Source organism: Cheilinus undulatus, linkage group 14 (assembly GCF_018320785.1).
Source record: "Cheilinus undulatus linkage group 14, ASM1832078v1, whole genome shotgun sequence".
NCBI lineage: Eukaryota > Metazoa > Chordata > Actinopteri > Labriformes > Labridae > Cheilinus > Cheilinus undulatus.
In genome coordinates, this window is record NC_054878.1 from 8,754,087 (window position 1) to 8,768,780 (window position 14,694).

The 14,694-nt window shown below is 40.5% G+C and overlaps 1 long non-coding RNA gene across 1 annotated transcript; it reads left to right on the top strand.

The window, feature by feature from the left end:
- Positions 1-8,077: 8,077 nt before the first annotated feature.
- Positions 8,078-9,637, top strand: LOC121521882. The gene is made up of 2 exons (XR_005992897.1): positions 8,078-8,115; positions 8,233-9,637. It is a non-coding gene; the product is annotated as an uncharacterized LOC121521882 (long non-coding RNA).
- The last annotated feature ends 5,057 nt before the right edge of the window (positions 9,638-14,694 follow it).

The window sequence follows — 14,694 nt, forward strand, 5'->3', positions numbered from 1 at the left end:
TTGGATGAAAGCATTAATTTTGACAGCCCTAGTTTCAGACAATCTGCACTTTTCTGTGTTTGGGTGCACACCCAAATATGTGTACTTTATTTGGATTTTGGTTGCGCTTTTAAAGCTGCATTATTCCTTTTCTTGAGACTGTTCTCTATAAATTGAAATATGCCAGCCTGTGTAGGGATCTGCCCTTCTGGGCCACCATAGGACAGTGACAGGGAGACTGAGATGGAAATAATGGGGCAGAAATGATGAAAAATGGCTGAAACTGCGAAAGTTTGGAGCTGGGCAAATTACTATAAGTTAAATGAACGATTCTTCCTCCATACTGTTTCAGATCCCAGTTCTGCAGAGAGTCCTTGGGGAATGACAGAGGAGGTCACTGCTCCTCTCTTCACCCGTAGCTACATCCCAACAGGTGAAACTGCAACTCTGAGCTAAATATATAAATATATATATATATATATATATATATATATATTTTTTTTTTTTTTTAAGACTTATTTTTGGGCCTTTTTTATGCCTTTATTTGATAGAGAAAGGACAGTGGATAGACTTGGAAACAGGGAAGAGAGTGGGGAGAGACATGCGGTAAAGGGCCACAGGCCGGATTCAAACCCAGGCCACCCGCATACATGGGTAGTGCCTTAAACCACTCAACCATCTGCGCTCCTAAGCTAAATGTATTGTTATGTTTTCAGTAAATCTGCACTTTTCTGCTTTCAGGTAGGCCACTTTTCTGCCCTAGGTACAATTGACATTTGGTGCCCACCCAAATATGTGTACTTTATTTGGATTTTGGTTGTGCTTTTAAACCTGCATTATTCCTTTTCTTGAGACTGTCCTCTATGAATTGGAATTCGCCAGCCTGTGCAGGGATCTGCTCTTCTGGGCCACCGTAGGACAGTGACAAGGAGACTGAGATGGAAATAATGGGGCAGAAATTATGAAAAATGGCTGAAACTGCTGAATTTTGGAGCTGGGTTGTTTATTATCAGTTAAATGAATGAATCTTAATCAATACCGTTTCAGGTCCCACTTCCACTGAGAGTCCTAGGGGACTGACAGAGGAGGTTCCTGTGCCTGTCTCCACCCACGGCTACATCCCAACAGGTGAAACTGAAAATTGGAGAAAGATGTTTTCTCACATTTTCACTAAATGTTTACTTTTCTGCAGTCAGTCTGAGTAAAGTGTTGCCATATAACCAAGATCAGCTGACAGCCAGCTAATTCATTGGCTGTGATATTAGCAAATCACAGTCATGCTGTCATTTTTAAACTGTTCTTGCCTGTCTACTCTTTGCCGCCCCTCTGCAGTCTGCTTTTGCCACCCTCCTCCACCCCAGCCCTTCTTCAATTTTGCTTCTGATTTATCATTAGCCGTTTTTACACAGAGATTCCACAATAGAGATGAAAAGGAATGCCCGTCTCTGTTCCGCGGCAAGCAATTCATACAAAGGTGTAACAGAGCCATGCACGCCCGTGCTTACACACACACAGCCCGGCGTCTCGTAATCAGATGGCAGCCACTGCCCGAGCTGCTGCTTTCAATGAAACTCGAAACTCTGGATTTCTCGGCTCAAAACTTTGTATTTTCTAAATGAAATATGGGGAAAATAACATGAACATTCTTTTTTATCGATTAGATCCAATAGACTTTTTTCCTCCATGTTTCTGAGTTGGAGGTCCGACTTTGAGCAGTGTCACAGCGCACATATTTACGTCGGAGGTCGGAAACTTCAGAAAACCAAGCTCACTTGAACACATCATGGAACTTCTCGGACGCTGCTGTGAGCAGAGATGTGTCTGCTCTCTAACCTCGCAGTCTCTCCACTTAATCCACATTATTCTTTGTTTTATACCCCTGCTGTTTTCTCTGATGAAATGCCGCTTGATTAAACCGCGCTGGTTTTTAAATCTCCCGTTTATGGAGACAGCAGCGCACACTCGCCATTGCGAAATGCCGTGACGTCCTTTCACACTCGTTGCGGAAAAGTCTGTTACAGCTCTGATATTACCTCGATCCTGATCAGAGGTGGGGCGAGATCGACCCCCCATTGCGGAACGGTCGCTTTCATACAGAACGAAGGCGTAACAGACACGGAAAGGAGAGGCAGTGAGAAAGTAGCTATTGTCATCCTGTTGTCATAGATGCCTGTTCAGCTCTGGGGTTTTTGCTGCTTCTCCTCCTGCCTCAAAGCTTTCCTTGTAGACACTGGAAAGGCAGGAAAGTGTGCTGTTCTTGCTTGATGCTTTTCATGGAGGCTTGTGGAAGGCAGGGGGAACAGCCACTCTGTCAAAGTGTAAATTAACAACTGCTGACACAGAGAAATATTTTTAACTAAAGATCAAGTGTGTCTCTTGACTGAAATGAAAATAATGTGGCAAACAAGATTTAAAAATGTCTGAAACTGAAAAGGTTTGTAGCTGTGTTATTTGTTTTTAATGTAATTATTAAATGATTATTCATAAATACAGTTTCAGATACCAGTTCCACTGAGAGTCCCCTGGTGAAGAGGGAGGGCTCTGCTGATGACGAGCAAGACAGCAACTTTCCAGCAGGTGAAACTGCAACTAAGATCTAGATGTTTCTCTCTGTTTGAAGTAAACCCGTACTTTTATCAGCTGTCCAGAACCGTCCTGTCTCAGACTAGAACACTACAACTGATGGTTAAACACCTCTGTTAAGCTTCTCACTGACAGTGAAGGAACAGCTGATGGGTCAGGGAGAGGGTCTGGGTGTTTCTGTGGTACTAATGTTAAAAACAAAGGCTCACCTGAGGCCTAATAACCTTTGACCTCTAAAGTCTCATCGATCTAGTAAGTGAGAGGGACTGTAACTACTAGTGCAGCTCAAAAAATTAGAATACCATGAAAAAGTTCAATATTTTTTGTCAAAAAAAATTTTGTGTGAAAAGATGGCCAAAATATGGGCATACAGTAGCAAATTATGGCAGAAATGATGTAAAAATGGCTGAAACTGCAAAAATTTTGAGCTGGGTTGATTATTATCAGTAGAGTGAATGATTCTTCATCAATACTGTTTCAGATCCCAGATCCACTGACAGTCTCAAGGTGACCACAGAGGAGGTTCCTGCTCCTGTCCCCACCCACAGCTATATCCCAACAGGTGAAACAACTAGGAACGAGAAGTATTTTCATGTTTTAAATAAATCTGTACTTTTCTGCAGTAAGTTGGAGTGACGCACTGCCATTTAACCAAGATCAGCTGATCTCCCGCAAACCCTCATTAGCTGACAGCCAACTGATTCACTCTGAGCGCACTATTTGCTCATCACACTCATACTGCCATATTTAAGCTGTTATATCTTTACTCTTTGCTGCTCCCTCTGAAATCCGATTTTGCAACCCTCCTCCCCAGCTCCTCTTTATTCATCTTCAAACAAACAGCATCCAAAAGCATGACAAAATCTCAATGGTCTAATCAAAGTCCGTTCAGCAGGGAAAAAGTCAACAGCTAATCCAATAAGAAACATGAGGCCAAAGACAAGGACAGAACAGTAAGACTTGTCTTAAACTGGGCTTGAGTCATTGTCGACATGTGTTGCACTGAAGCCAAGGTCAAGCTCAACTGCATTTCTGTGTTAGGGCCTTTTGATCACTGGTGATACCCCTGGAGGCTGCCAGCAGTTTTTGGGCCCTTGGAACATCCACAGCATGACCAAGGGGTAGTGGCAACCCTACTCCATGACTTGACAGTACCCTAGGCCATGCTTTTGCAACATCCACCCCTTCCTCTTTTTCAGCAGATCATTTTCCTGTGCCCCTGGTAATATGCAAGAACATCCAGAGCATTACCGGGGTTGCGTCAATCCTCTTTCCCCACCCACTGGGACTCCAGGTACAGGCTTACTTGCCACATCTACATCTTACATCTTAGTTTTACTTCCATTGGCTCAATGCACGAAGGCGGCTGTAAGATCAAGCAGAAGGATCAAGTCTCTGGTAAATTCATAAAATCTAGAGGAAGTTATTCAAATTCTTAAGTCTAGCACCTGCTCCCTTGATCCTTTCCCCACCAAATTGTTCAAAGCTGTCTCTCATTGTCTCATAAATCATATGGTTAACATTATCAGTAGCTCTCTGCAGACTGGCAGCTGCCCTGCTGCTCTTAAATGTGCTGTCATATCTCCTGTGTTAAAGAAAAACAACTTAGATCCATTAATCATCAATAACTATAGACCTATTTCTAACCTCCCTTTCATCAGCAAAAATTCTGGAAGAAGTTGTTTTCAACCAAGTCAACCATTATCTCTTAACCAACAATATACATGACAAATACCAGTCTGGCTTAGAACCAACCATAGTACAGAAACAGCACTATTAAATGTAATTAATGACCTCAGGATCAACAGTGACACATAAAAAACTTGATCCTCCTGCTTGATCTTACAGCCGCCTTCGATAGATCATGAAATCCTCATTCACAGATTCCACAATTCTGTTGGTTTATCTGGTCCTGTCCTTAAGTGGTTCTCATCCTACCTACAAAATAGAAAGTTATTTTTTCAATTGGTTGCTGAAAGACATGTCCTCTCTGGTGTTCCACAGGACTCAGTCTTTGGACCGTTACTTTTTAACTTATATATACTCCCACTCCAAGATGTCATTGATAAACACAACATATCATACCACTCATATGCTGATGACACACAACTGTACATGTCTGTTTCTTCTGGTGATTTTAGTTCAGTAAATAAACTTTTACATTGCATAAAGGTTCTTAACAATTGGATGGAAAACAATTTTCTAAAACTTAACCCAGATAAAACTGAAATACTAATTGTTGGCCTCAAAAAACAAAAAACACAACTCCAATTGCATTTAGATTAAATATCCATGAAATACAGTGAGCACGTCAGAAATCTTGGCATCATTTTGGACTCAGCACTCAACCCTGAAAACCACATATCCAGTAACACCAAAACATCCTTCTATCATTTGAAAAACATATCCAAAGTCAGTCAAACTCCTCATGAAAGCCATGGGTGTTGGTTTGCTCCGAAGAGAGATTCCGTCTTTCCACTCAGCCACGAAGTCCAGATCGGTGCAGTGATGGTTGTCTTTCTATATTTTTTCTAAAGATAAAGAAAAAAAATATAAGTTTGTATTTCTGTCTTTAATGGCAGGGTTTTGTGGAGGAAGATTATGGCAGACTATCTGAACCTCATGCCCAGCTTTAAGGACTGCTGGACTGTGTTGTTGGTCAGTCATGTTTTATTTCAATACAGAAGTCGTCATTCTTAACTACTTCTATATAGATGGCAGAGGTCCTTAGTAAGTATTGACTGTAATTTTGGTTGTACCAATAAAGGCCCGTGGAAGCTTCAACATACTGTATCATTCCAGAGTCAGTTAAAAGGCATCCACCTGTAGCTGGATAGAATCTAAATTATCAGCTGTCGTCAAGGTTTGCGACATCTCTTTGTCCAGAGAGAGGACTGAACGGAGAGGAGGGTCGAACAACAGAATGTCTGCTGCCATCTAGCAGATGGAGATTGAATTGCAACACAAAACTAAATAAAAAAATCAGAAGATGAGGATGAAATGACAGAAGACAGAACAGGAAATAAAGAAGCAGTAAGGTTAATAATAATGATAATAACAACACATTTTGTGGGCGCCTTTCTGACACTCAAGGTCACCTTCCAGACAACAATCATCAAAACAGTAATATAATAATAAAAATGGCAAAAGAGTCTAAAAGCAACAACTAGACATGATATAAAAAAGAAACATTAAAGACACATTAAAGACATGGATCAGGTGGGGTAGGCAAGGCGAAAGAGGTGAGTTTTGAGCTGGGTTTTGAATATTGAGAGGGTCTCAATGGAGCGGAGGTCAGGAGGGAGTGAGTTCCAGAGGTTGGGGGCAGAGCAACTGAAAGCACTAGCCCCCATGGAGGGCAGGTGGACGGGGGGAGTTGACAGGAGGTTGGCAGACGAAGAACGCAGTAATCGGATGGGTGTGTACGGTTGGAGGAGGTCAGAGAGATATGGGGGTACCAGGCTATGGAGGGCTTTGAATGTGAGGAGGAGGATCTTGTAGTTAATGCGGAAAGGGATGTAATAATTGCTGAAATTGCAAAAGTTTGGAGCTGGGTTGATTACTATTAATTTAAATTAACGATTCTTCATCAATGCCGTTTCAGATCCCAGTACCACTGAGAGTCCCCCAGTGATGACAGAGGAGGCTTCTGCTGGTGAAGAGTGTCCCCTGCAATGCAGCAGTCCCCCAACAGGTGAAACTGTAACGAACTGTAACTGTAAACGTCTGTAAAAGACATTTTTATTTACATGCATGAAGAAAACCTGTTTATTTCAGCAGCTCTACAGAACAGTCCTGGTCTCAGGCTACAACATCCACCTGGTGGTTAAATACCTCCATCAAACAGTGAAGGTACAGTGGAGGGTCAGGAAGAGGGGCTGGGTGATTCTGTGGTATTAATGTTGAAAATAAAGGCTGACCATGAGGCCTATTGACCTTTGACCTCTTAAATCTCATCAGTCCATCAGTCAGTGGGCAGGACCATAACTAAAACATCTGAAGGAAATCCCTATGACCTTTCTTTAGATATCAGGATCATCAGAGTGGGACAGGCAGACCACCTGAGGACAACAAAATAAGATTCACAGTCAATCTGTGCTCCTGGTTTACTGATCAGAGAACACCGTCTATAGCCGCGTTTCCATTACCCTTAGAAATGCGCAAAAATCTAAATAGCGCAATAAAAAACTGGTTATGGAAACACCTGAATTTTGAAAAGAACTTCTCAAATATTGCAAAAAGTTTTTACGCTGTCATGAGGACGTTTTTTTCAGACATTTGGATATAGGAGTGTAATGGAAACAACTTTTCTGCATTTACAAGACACAGGATGTGACTTACGGTGTCACATGACCAGTCACTCCGAGACAGCATAGCAGGGTACATTTGGATAGAAGAGGAGAAAAGACTTTTCTTAACATCATACTTACACCCTTATACATGGTTTTTGCCATACATGTGGACGTTGCCTCTGAACTATCATCCGTTGCCTCCGTCTTTTGTTCAGAATTATCAACGCAACCGCTGTAGATATAAAACCGTACCAATATAGAACCCGTTTCAGCGTCCAGACTCCCTGCGGTGGATTCACGTGAGATGAGACTTGAAAAGAATTGCGAGGCTCATTCCCAAATCTCCCTTCAAAGGAAATGCATTCAAAGCACAATTGTATTTTGTCGAAATTTAAAGAATATCGCTTTTGTTTTGCAGAAAACTGTAATGGAAACCCAGCTAATGATGCCTGTCTGTGGATGGGAAACAGCAGCCGTCTGTTAACAGAGACTTTAAACCCCTAAAACTTGTAGGGGTTGGCTTACTTAATGTTAATGGATTGCTTACCTAACTTTTCTTTGTTGGCTTACTTAATTTCTTAACTGGGTCAGCTTTGTTCAATTTTGGGCTTAATGTTAACAAAGCCAACCCCTGAAAATTAAGTAAGCCAACCCCTAAAAGTTGAGTGAGACCACAACTGAATACTAAGATACCCAACCCCTGAAAGTGAAGAAATTAAAACCCTGAAATTTAGGTAAACCAACCCACTAAAGTGAAGTACCTTTTGGACCAAGAACATTTTCAAAAAGTAAAACTTTCTGTTTCCTGTGGTTCAGGTGCTTCTTAATAGCTATGACTGTCATAATCAGGTCTTCATGTCTTTAACGTCCCACAGATGTGCTGCCGTACGTGGTCGTGGTTCTGGTCATCATCATCGTCATCATCGTCTTGGGGCTGGCGCTGACAATAGTTTGTGCTCACAGGAACATCAGACCCCATGGTAAGGAAACAGGAAGAACATAGTGTCTAACTCTTTTAGTTCAACCCTAAACCACATTAAAGTCAGGAAACTCTTTCTATCTGAATATCTTTACATCTCTGTTATATCTGCTTATATCTGCTACTGCAAAGGTTTAGTGAATGTTTCTGATCTCTTCTCTAGGAGCTTTCAAGTGTTTAAGTGGGTTTAAATCAGCCACAGACCAGCAGACTCTGATTAAAACTGGTTTCTGTTTCACAGGTTTGAACAGCAGAGTATACAGAGTCAGCATGAATGTGGAGGTGACCTCTTTGACTCTTTATTAACCTGATCACTGAGATAAACCAGCATTTGATTTATCAAGTCTAAGGTTCAGAAATGTTGCATTTCCTGACTCTGTTAAAACTCTACTGTTTCAGGTCCCCTCTAATGAGTACCATCTTCCTGTCTCTGGCTGTGAATTGACCGTCTACAATAAATTATGTCCAGCCAAAACAGACCAAAGCGACCCCAACCTCAGCTAAAAACCACAGGATGCTGCTGGGCCTAGTGCCTTGGATATTTACTGAGCCTCTTTCAGCCTGTTCATAGAGAAACAGATCAGATAGAGCTTCAGTCATCAGGAAGGAAATTCAGTTTAATCTAGAACTTGATTGGATAAAAACTCCCCTAAAAACTATCAGACTTAAAACATCTTTGTTCTATCCTAGTCTAGGTCTTTGCAAATGCAAGGTTCAGGTTGTTGTTGAATCGTGGTCCAGACAACAAAAATCTCTTGTCAGTTGTGGTCCAGATCTGTGTTCAATCATGGTCCAGCCTTAAACATCTTCGTTCAGTCGTGGTCCAAAATGAAACATCTTTGTATAATTATGGTCCAGCTATTTGTTTAATTGTGGTCCGGCTCTGTGGTCGATCATAGTCCAAATCTTTGCTCAGTCAGGGTCAAGATCTTCTGCTATTCATGGTCCAGATCTTTGTTTACTAGTGGTCCAGAGTTTTTGTTCAATCTTGGTCCGGATCCTTGTTTGATCTTGGTCCAAATCTTTGTACAGCTGTGAGCCAGATCTTTTTGCAGTTGTGGTCCAGATCTTTGTTCAGTCATGGTCCAGACAAAAACATCTTTGTTTAGTTGTGGTCCTAGATAAAACACCTTTTTAAAATTGTGGTCCAGATGTTTTGTACAAGCTTGGTCTTTAGGAATGAATGGAAAGAGCATTCAAACTTTAAAGCTCTAAATGGACCTGTATGCTACAGTTATCAGAAAATTTCTACATACATTGAGTACGATCCTTACACTGGCTCTTTCACCAACTGCAGGACACTACTGGACACAAACACCAATCTTTTATAAAAGAGCTATAGTTGTTATATAATTGCTAATTCAAAAGAAAATCTACTTTTAAGGTAAATGATGTACACCCAGTAGGGGGCGCTTTAGCTTTGCCAGAAGGCTACTATGGCCTGGTGAGGCATTGCTTCAGAGTTACAGAGACAGGGACAGCCACTAGTTTGACTTTTTGAGATTTAGTTACTGAAGAACTTTGTTTTTGCAATGTTTTCTTTTGTTATAAAAAGTGTTAATAGCTACAGTATATTTATATGTTGCACCTTTTACTCGTGTTTTGTGAATATATCTGTGTCTCACTTTGGGAGGCTAGCAAAAATAAAAAAGCACCATCAGAGCAATCCTCCAACTATGCCTGTGTTACAACATTGTTTTGTTTTGTTAGGGTTTTTAGGAGAACCCCATGACAGCATTATAATTATTAATTTATCCAGAATTCCTTATTTTCCTCCCAAATAAAAGCAACTCTGTTGGTTGGTTGTTTGCTTTTGGTCTTTTTTGTTTCACTTTTTTTTCTAATTGTTGTTGCACAGGAAAGAACCTTGTAAACCCTTGTTTTAATCAGTGCTGTATAAATAAAGTTGTTGTTATTACTAATATTAGCATTGTTAGCATTATTAGCATTAGTAATAGTCACATCTCTATGATGGTGTTGGTTGTCACGATCTGTCAGTGTCTTTGATCAATAATTATCACTTTGTTATGTTAAACTGGAAAATAAGAAGGATACACATTTCAAACACAACCTTAAAGCTTTCATTTAATGTAGGGATGACGACTGAAAGATGTTTAGAGCAAGTCACACTAGAGTAAAGTGTGACAACCAACCCCGTTCTCCCCTTTAAACATGAAAGGATAGTCAGATGCCTTGAGGAGCTTCTTGTTTCTTTCTCTCTTTTTGTGGCCACAGAAGAGAAAGGAAATGGGTGATTTTACGGTAACAGATTACTTTCATGAAAATTGTAACCATTAATGAATTACTTGACTTGTAAAACTAATGTGTCAATGTTTCTCATTACAACAACAAAAAAAAAACATCTCAGGACTCTAAAGCAGGGATGTCAAACTCATTCGGTCAGGGGCAGGATTGCTCCAATGAGATGTCCTGAAATGTTTATAAATGTAAATGAATCAATATTAGATGCAGATGAGTGTTGAGTTTTAGGATACAAAAATGCTCATTAGATACTTTAGACAGAGGATTTATCCGCAAGAACCTTAAACAAGTCAAGTGGAATATCATGCCATGTGTTACATGTAGCATGATATTACACAAATACCTTTTTCAGATTTTAACATTTTATTATCCACTGATGATGAATTTATAAGACTGGAATATTCATTATCAATATGCATTCAGTATGACTGTTAAGGCTGTAAAACAACAAACAGCTGTTGTCCTCAATATCTGATCAGACCCCAAGATTATTTCACCTAACCTGGGATCAGTTTACAGAGTCCAGAGAGAGAGAGAGAGGATCCTACTGAGATTCATCTCTCCCTGGTGAGCTACTGTGCTGAGCACCAAACTCTTCTCCTGCTGAGTGAAAACAACTTTTCAGCACATGTTCAAGACCCTACAGGCGATGATCTGCATGTCTGTTCAACCAGAATCAGCCTGACATCCCTACACACGCCGTGATCTGGGGCATCTCTGTGCATAATTTTGGATGCCTTTTAGCACTGCTCCAGGGCCTCTCATGTCATTGGACAGGTTGTGTCTGGATTAAGATGAAATTATCAGTTATAAAGATTTTAATTTTGCTGTTATGTGTGGTGGTTTTCGGTGTTGAGTTTTATTTTGGTTTTATTTTGGTGACTACTTCCTGTTCCGGTGCTTGTTTTACTTTGGGTAACTTCACTGTGCTCTCTCCGAGGCTCTCGCTGCACACGGCGCTGAGGTGGATTGGACGCACCTGATGCTCATCGGCAATCAGCGGGACTACAAGACGGCTGTCCACTGTCACCTCAGTGCTAGAATATCCCAGCCTCTGCAGCGGTATCCGGCCGACTCTTACTAAGTGTTCTCTCAAGTAACTTTTGATTAACTGTGCCTCTTTTTGTGAACCACGACTAATTCCTGTGTTCTCCTTTTTATCCAGTGCCTCACTCCCTGCCAAGATCCAGCCCTACCACAAGCACTCTCACTCTATTACCTTAGCACTTACCTGGATTCCTGGATTCCCCCCCTCCTATTTGCACTATTCAAATCCTGTGTGAAAATAAACCTTTAAAACTTCATCCTGCCTGGTCTACGTTAAGGGTCCAAAAATCCACATCTACCACAGTTATGAGAGTTTATTTTTCAAAATCTGTTTTAGGTTGTCAAAGTTTGTAACAAAAAAAAAGAGAAAAAAATAATAAATATGATAATACCATAACACCAGAAAAGCAAAATCAAATAAATCAAGGACAGTTATTGTTTGAGTGTTGTCAATATACAGATTTTACATGAAAATGTAGACAAGTACTTTTGTAAAAAAGACAATGCAATACGACAATGTTTACGTCCACGTCTGCAAAATCTGTTTGAAATCCATTTCTTGATGAACTAAACGCATCTGTTTAATAAAGTTGTTCTCTGGACTTCTAGTCTTTATGAAGCTTTCTGTTTCCACATGGCTCAGGTAAAGATAAACACAAAATCAAAGAACTTCCGGTTTGTGCTTTTCAAAGTAAAAGTCCACTTCAGCATTTCTTTGGAGAAACTCATAGACTGTAGAAAGAATTGGAAAAACCCTGTGTGACGTCAGTTGTCTGCTTTCAATAGGCGGACTCAAACGGCTCTTGAAGCCAGTCCGTGGAGGTTTCCATATTGAAATCGCGGTCTCAGCCGAACTTAGAATCAACCTGACGACCCGCCCACTAAGCGCGACTTCCTGTCAGCCTGCTAGCCAGCATTCTGGTTGACAAAAATGGAGCCTCTGCCTGCTGTGCTATCTGTCAATCAAATGAGACACACCAACCAGCTTTCATCCTAAATATAATCCAAACGATTGTGGTACCTCGTACAGTGGGAGCATAATAAGACACTAGCTAATGAGACACGTTTGGTGTTTTGAACCAAGCTGTAAACCATTTTATATTGTGTGTCAAAACCAGCTGTTTAACATGTTTAACATGTGTGCAGACGGAACTTCCGGTGTTCCTGCAGCCAGCCTCAAGTGGACACTTGCGGTATAGCAATTTTTTGCACTTCCGCATTGGCTTCATTTTTTAGGACTGAAGGTTGCCACTTGGAGAAACTCCGTTTGTATGTACATACTGCTTTTATTTTGAAAAGCTCCCAGCACGCTTACGCTATACACTGTATCTCACTTGTAGGGAGTTTTATTGAGGTAAAACGTAGGAGGAATGACCAAGAGGGTCACAGAGCTTTGACCGCAGGGAGACCAAACCAACACGCAGTAAACTCGTGTCTGGTATGAAAGCTGTTATGGCAGCAACAGCTACAAGCAGAAAAAACCGTCTGAAAAACGGTTAAAAACAACGGAGAAGATTGCTGCACGCTGTGACGTCACACGGACCAAAACATGGCGGCCTCCTGGTGAGTTTATGAGCTCAAATTTACTCAAACTGCAGATATCTGGGATGTTTAGTGAGTTTTTTAGTTCAATGTACATTTGAGAGATGCAAATGTCTATCCAACAAGATAAACTTGTCTGATCATGCAGGGTTCCTTTTACACAAACCCCATGCCGAGTACATAACTTGCTTTTGTAATTGAACATACTGATAGCTTTAACCAAGGTGTTGTTTTGGAAAATCTATTCTTCTTCAGTTTCATCCAGTATGTGAGACAGGTCCCTGTCTGTGAGAAAACAAACAAACTGACCCCAGATGCTGTCAAAGACTTCTCGCTTGTCTTTAAGTGTATATGTAATTTTTTCTAAGGGTAAATACACCGACATTTCATTTAGCCATCGTTTCATACTTGGTCTTCCATATTTTTCCATGTTAATGCTATTGTTAATGAAAATGTAGACAAGTACTTTTGTAAAAAAAGACAATGCTCTAAATGAGAAAGATACAATAAGATCAACAGTGTTTACAGACTTAAAAGGAACTCTGCATGATCAGACCAGTTCATCTTGTTGGATATATATTTGTATCTCTCATATACATATTGAACCAAAAACTCATTAGATATCTGCATTTTGAGTATGGCTGCATCTCAGAGATGGCTGCATGTCTCACGCAATTCTAAAATTCTAAAATCTGAGGTCTCCTCCATTTTTTATTTGCACAACGAGCCATTATCTGTCCATCTAGACAGGGAAATTATAAATACAGAGCCATATTTACCTTGTTGTAGCAAATATTTATGTCCACGTCCGCAAAATCTGTTTGAAATCCATTTCTTGATGAACCAGATGAAGGCCACGAGCTAAACGCATCTGTTTAATAAAGTTGTTCTCTGAACTTCTACTCTTTATGAAGCTTTCTGTTTCCACATGGCTCAGGTAAAGATAAACACAAAATCGGTTTAACACTTGGTCTTCCATATTTTTCCATGTTAATGCTATTGTTTTTTTGACTTGTAAAAGGCAAAGATCTAAGAAAATTTGTTCTCTGCATTTCATATCATGGTCTTTTGGATAGATACCAAGAACAAAAAACGTCGGTTGTACTCTTATTTTAAATGAAATAAACTTTTGCATTGTCTGTCCCACCTGATCCCAAAACTCCAAAACAGTTAATTCAGCCCCGAAGAGATGAGCTCATTTTTCTGTTATAACTGGCCCATCAGTGTGAGGTCTGCAGATTTCCTCAAGTATAAAAATGTGAATTTATCCCTGATAAGTTAAAATATCCTTGTTAAGTTATAAAATCTGAAAAAGTAAGTTGTAAATATATTTAGATAAGAAGTCAGGAATGTGGAAAAAGAAATTAATTTTTGTTTTTATTTCATATTTTCAATTTGGCATCTCACAATTAGGATTCAAACTCAGGATTTAGGGTGACTGGTTGGGGGTTTGCTGTCTTGCTCATGGGCCCCACTGTAGTACACAAACAAGTGAACCAGCACCCAAACCACTAAACTCAAGTCCTTACAGGCCAACCTGCTGCTGCCTCACTGAGCTATACCACAAAACAGATGCATTTTTGGTCATTTACAGTCAGCCTGCTGACCACTGATAACAGTCTGGGGTTAAAACAGAAACCACAGAGCTGGGTTTCCCTTTGGGTCGTCGTGGCGTCTGATGAGCTGTGGGTGCGGTTAAATAATCTTAAATACTACTTCCTTTTTCTCTCCTGACCTCTTAACCACACCTTGATTTATTTATCAACCACAGCAGTTTCATCTGAGGGTGACAGACTAAGAGAGGCCGAATTCAGACCAGTATCAGGGTGCATCAGGCATGTGACAAATATAGGGAATGGGACATTTTGTACTGGTGTCAGCATCCTGAGTGAGCATTGGTATACACTATATAGTGAACTGTTCCTATCCCACAATGCATTGTGTAAAGCAGTGAACAGCAGATGGTCCCTAGCCCTGCAATATTTACCATCATGCATCATGGTTTGAACC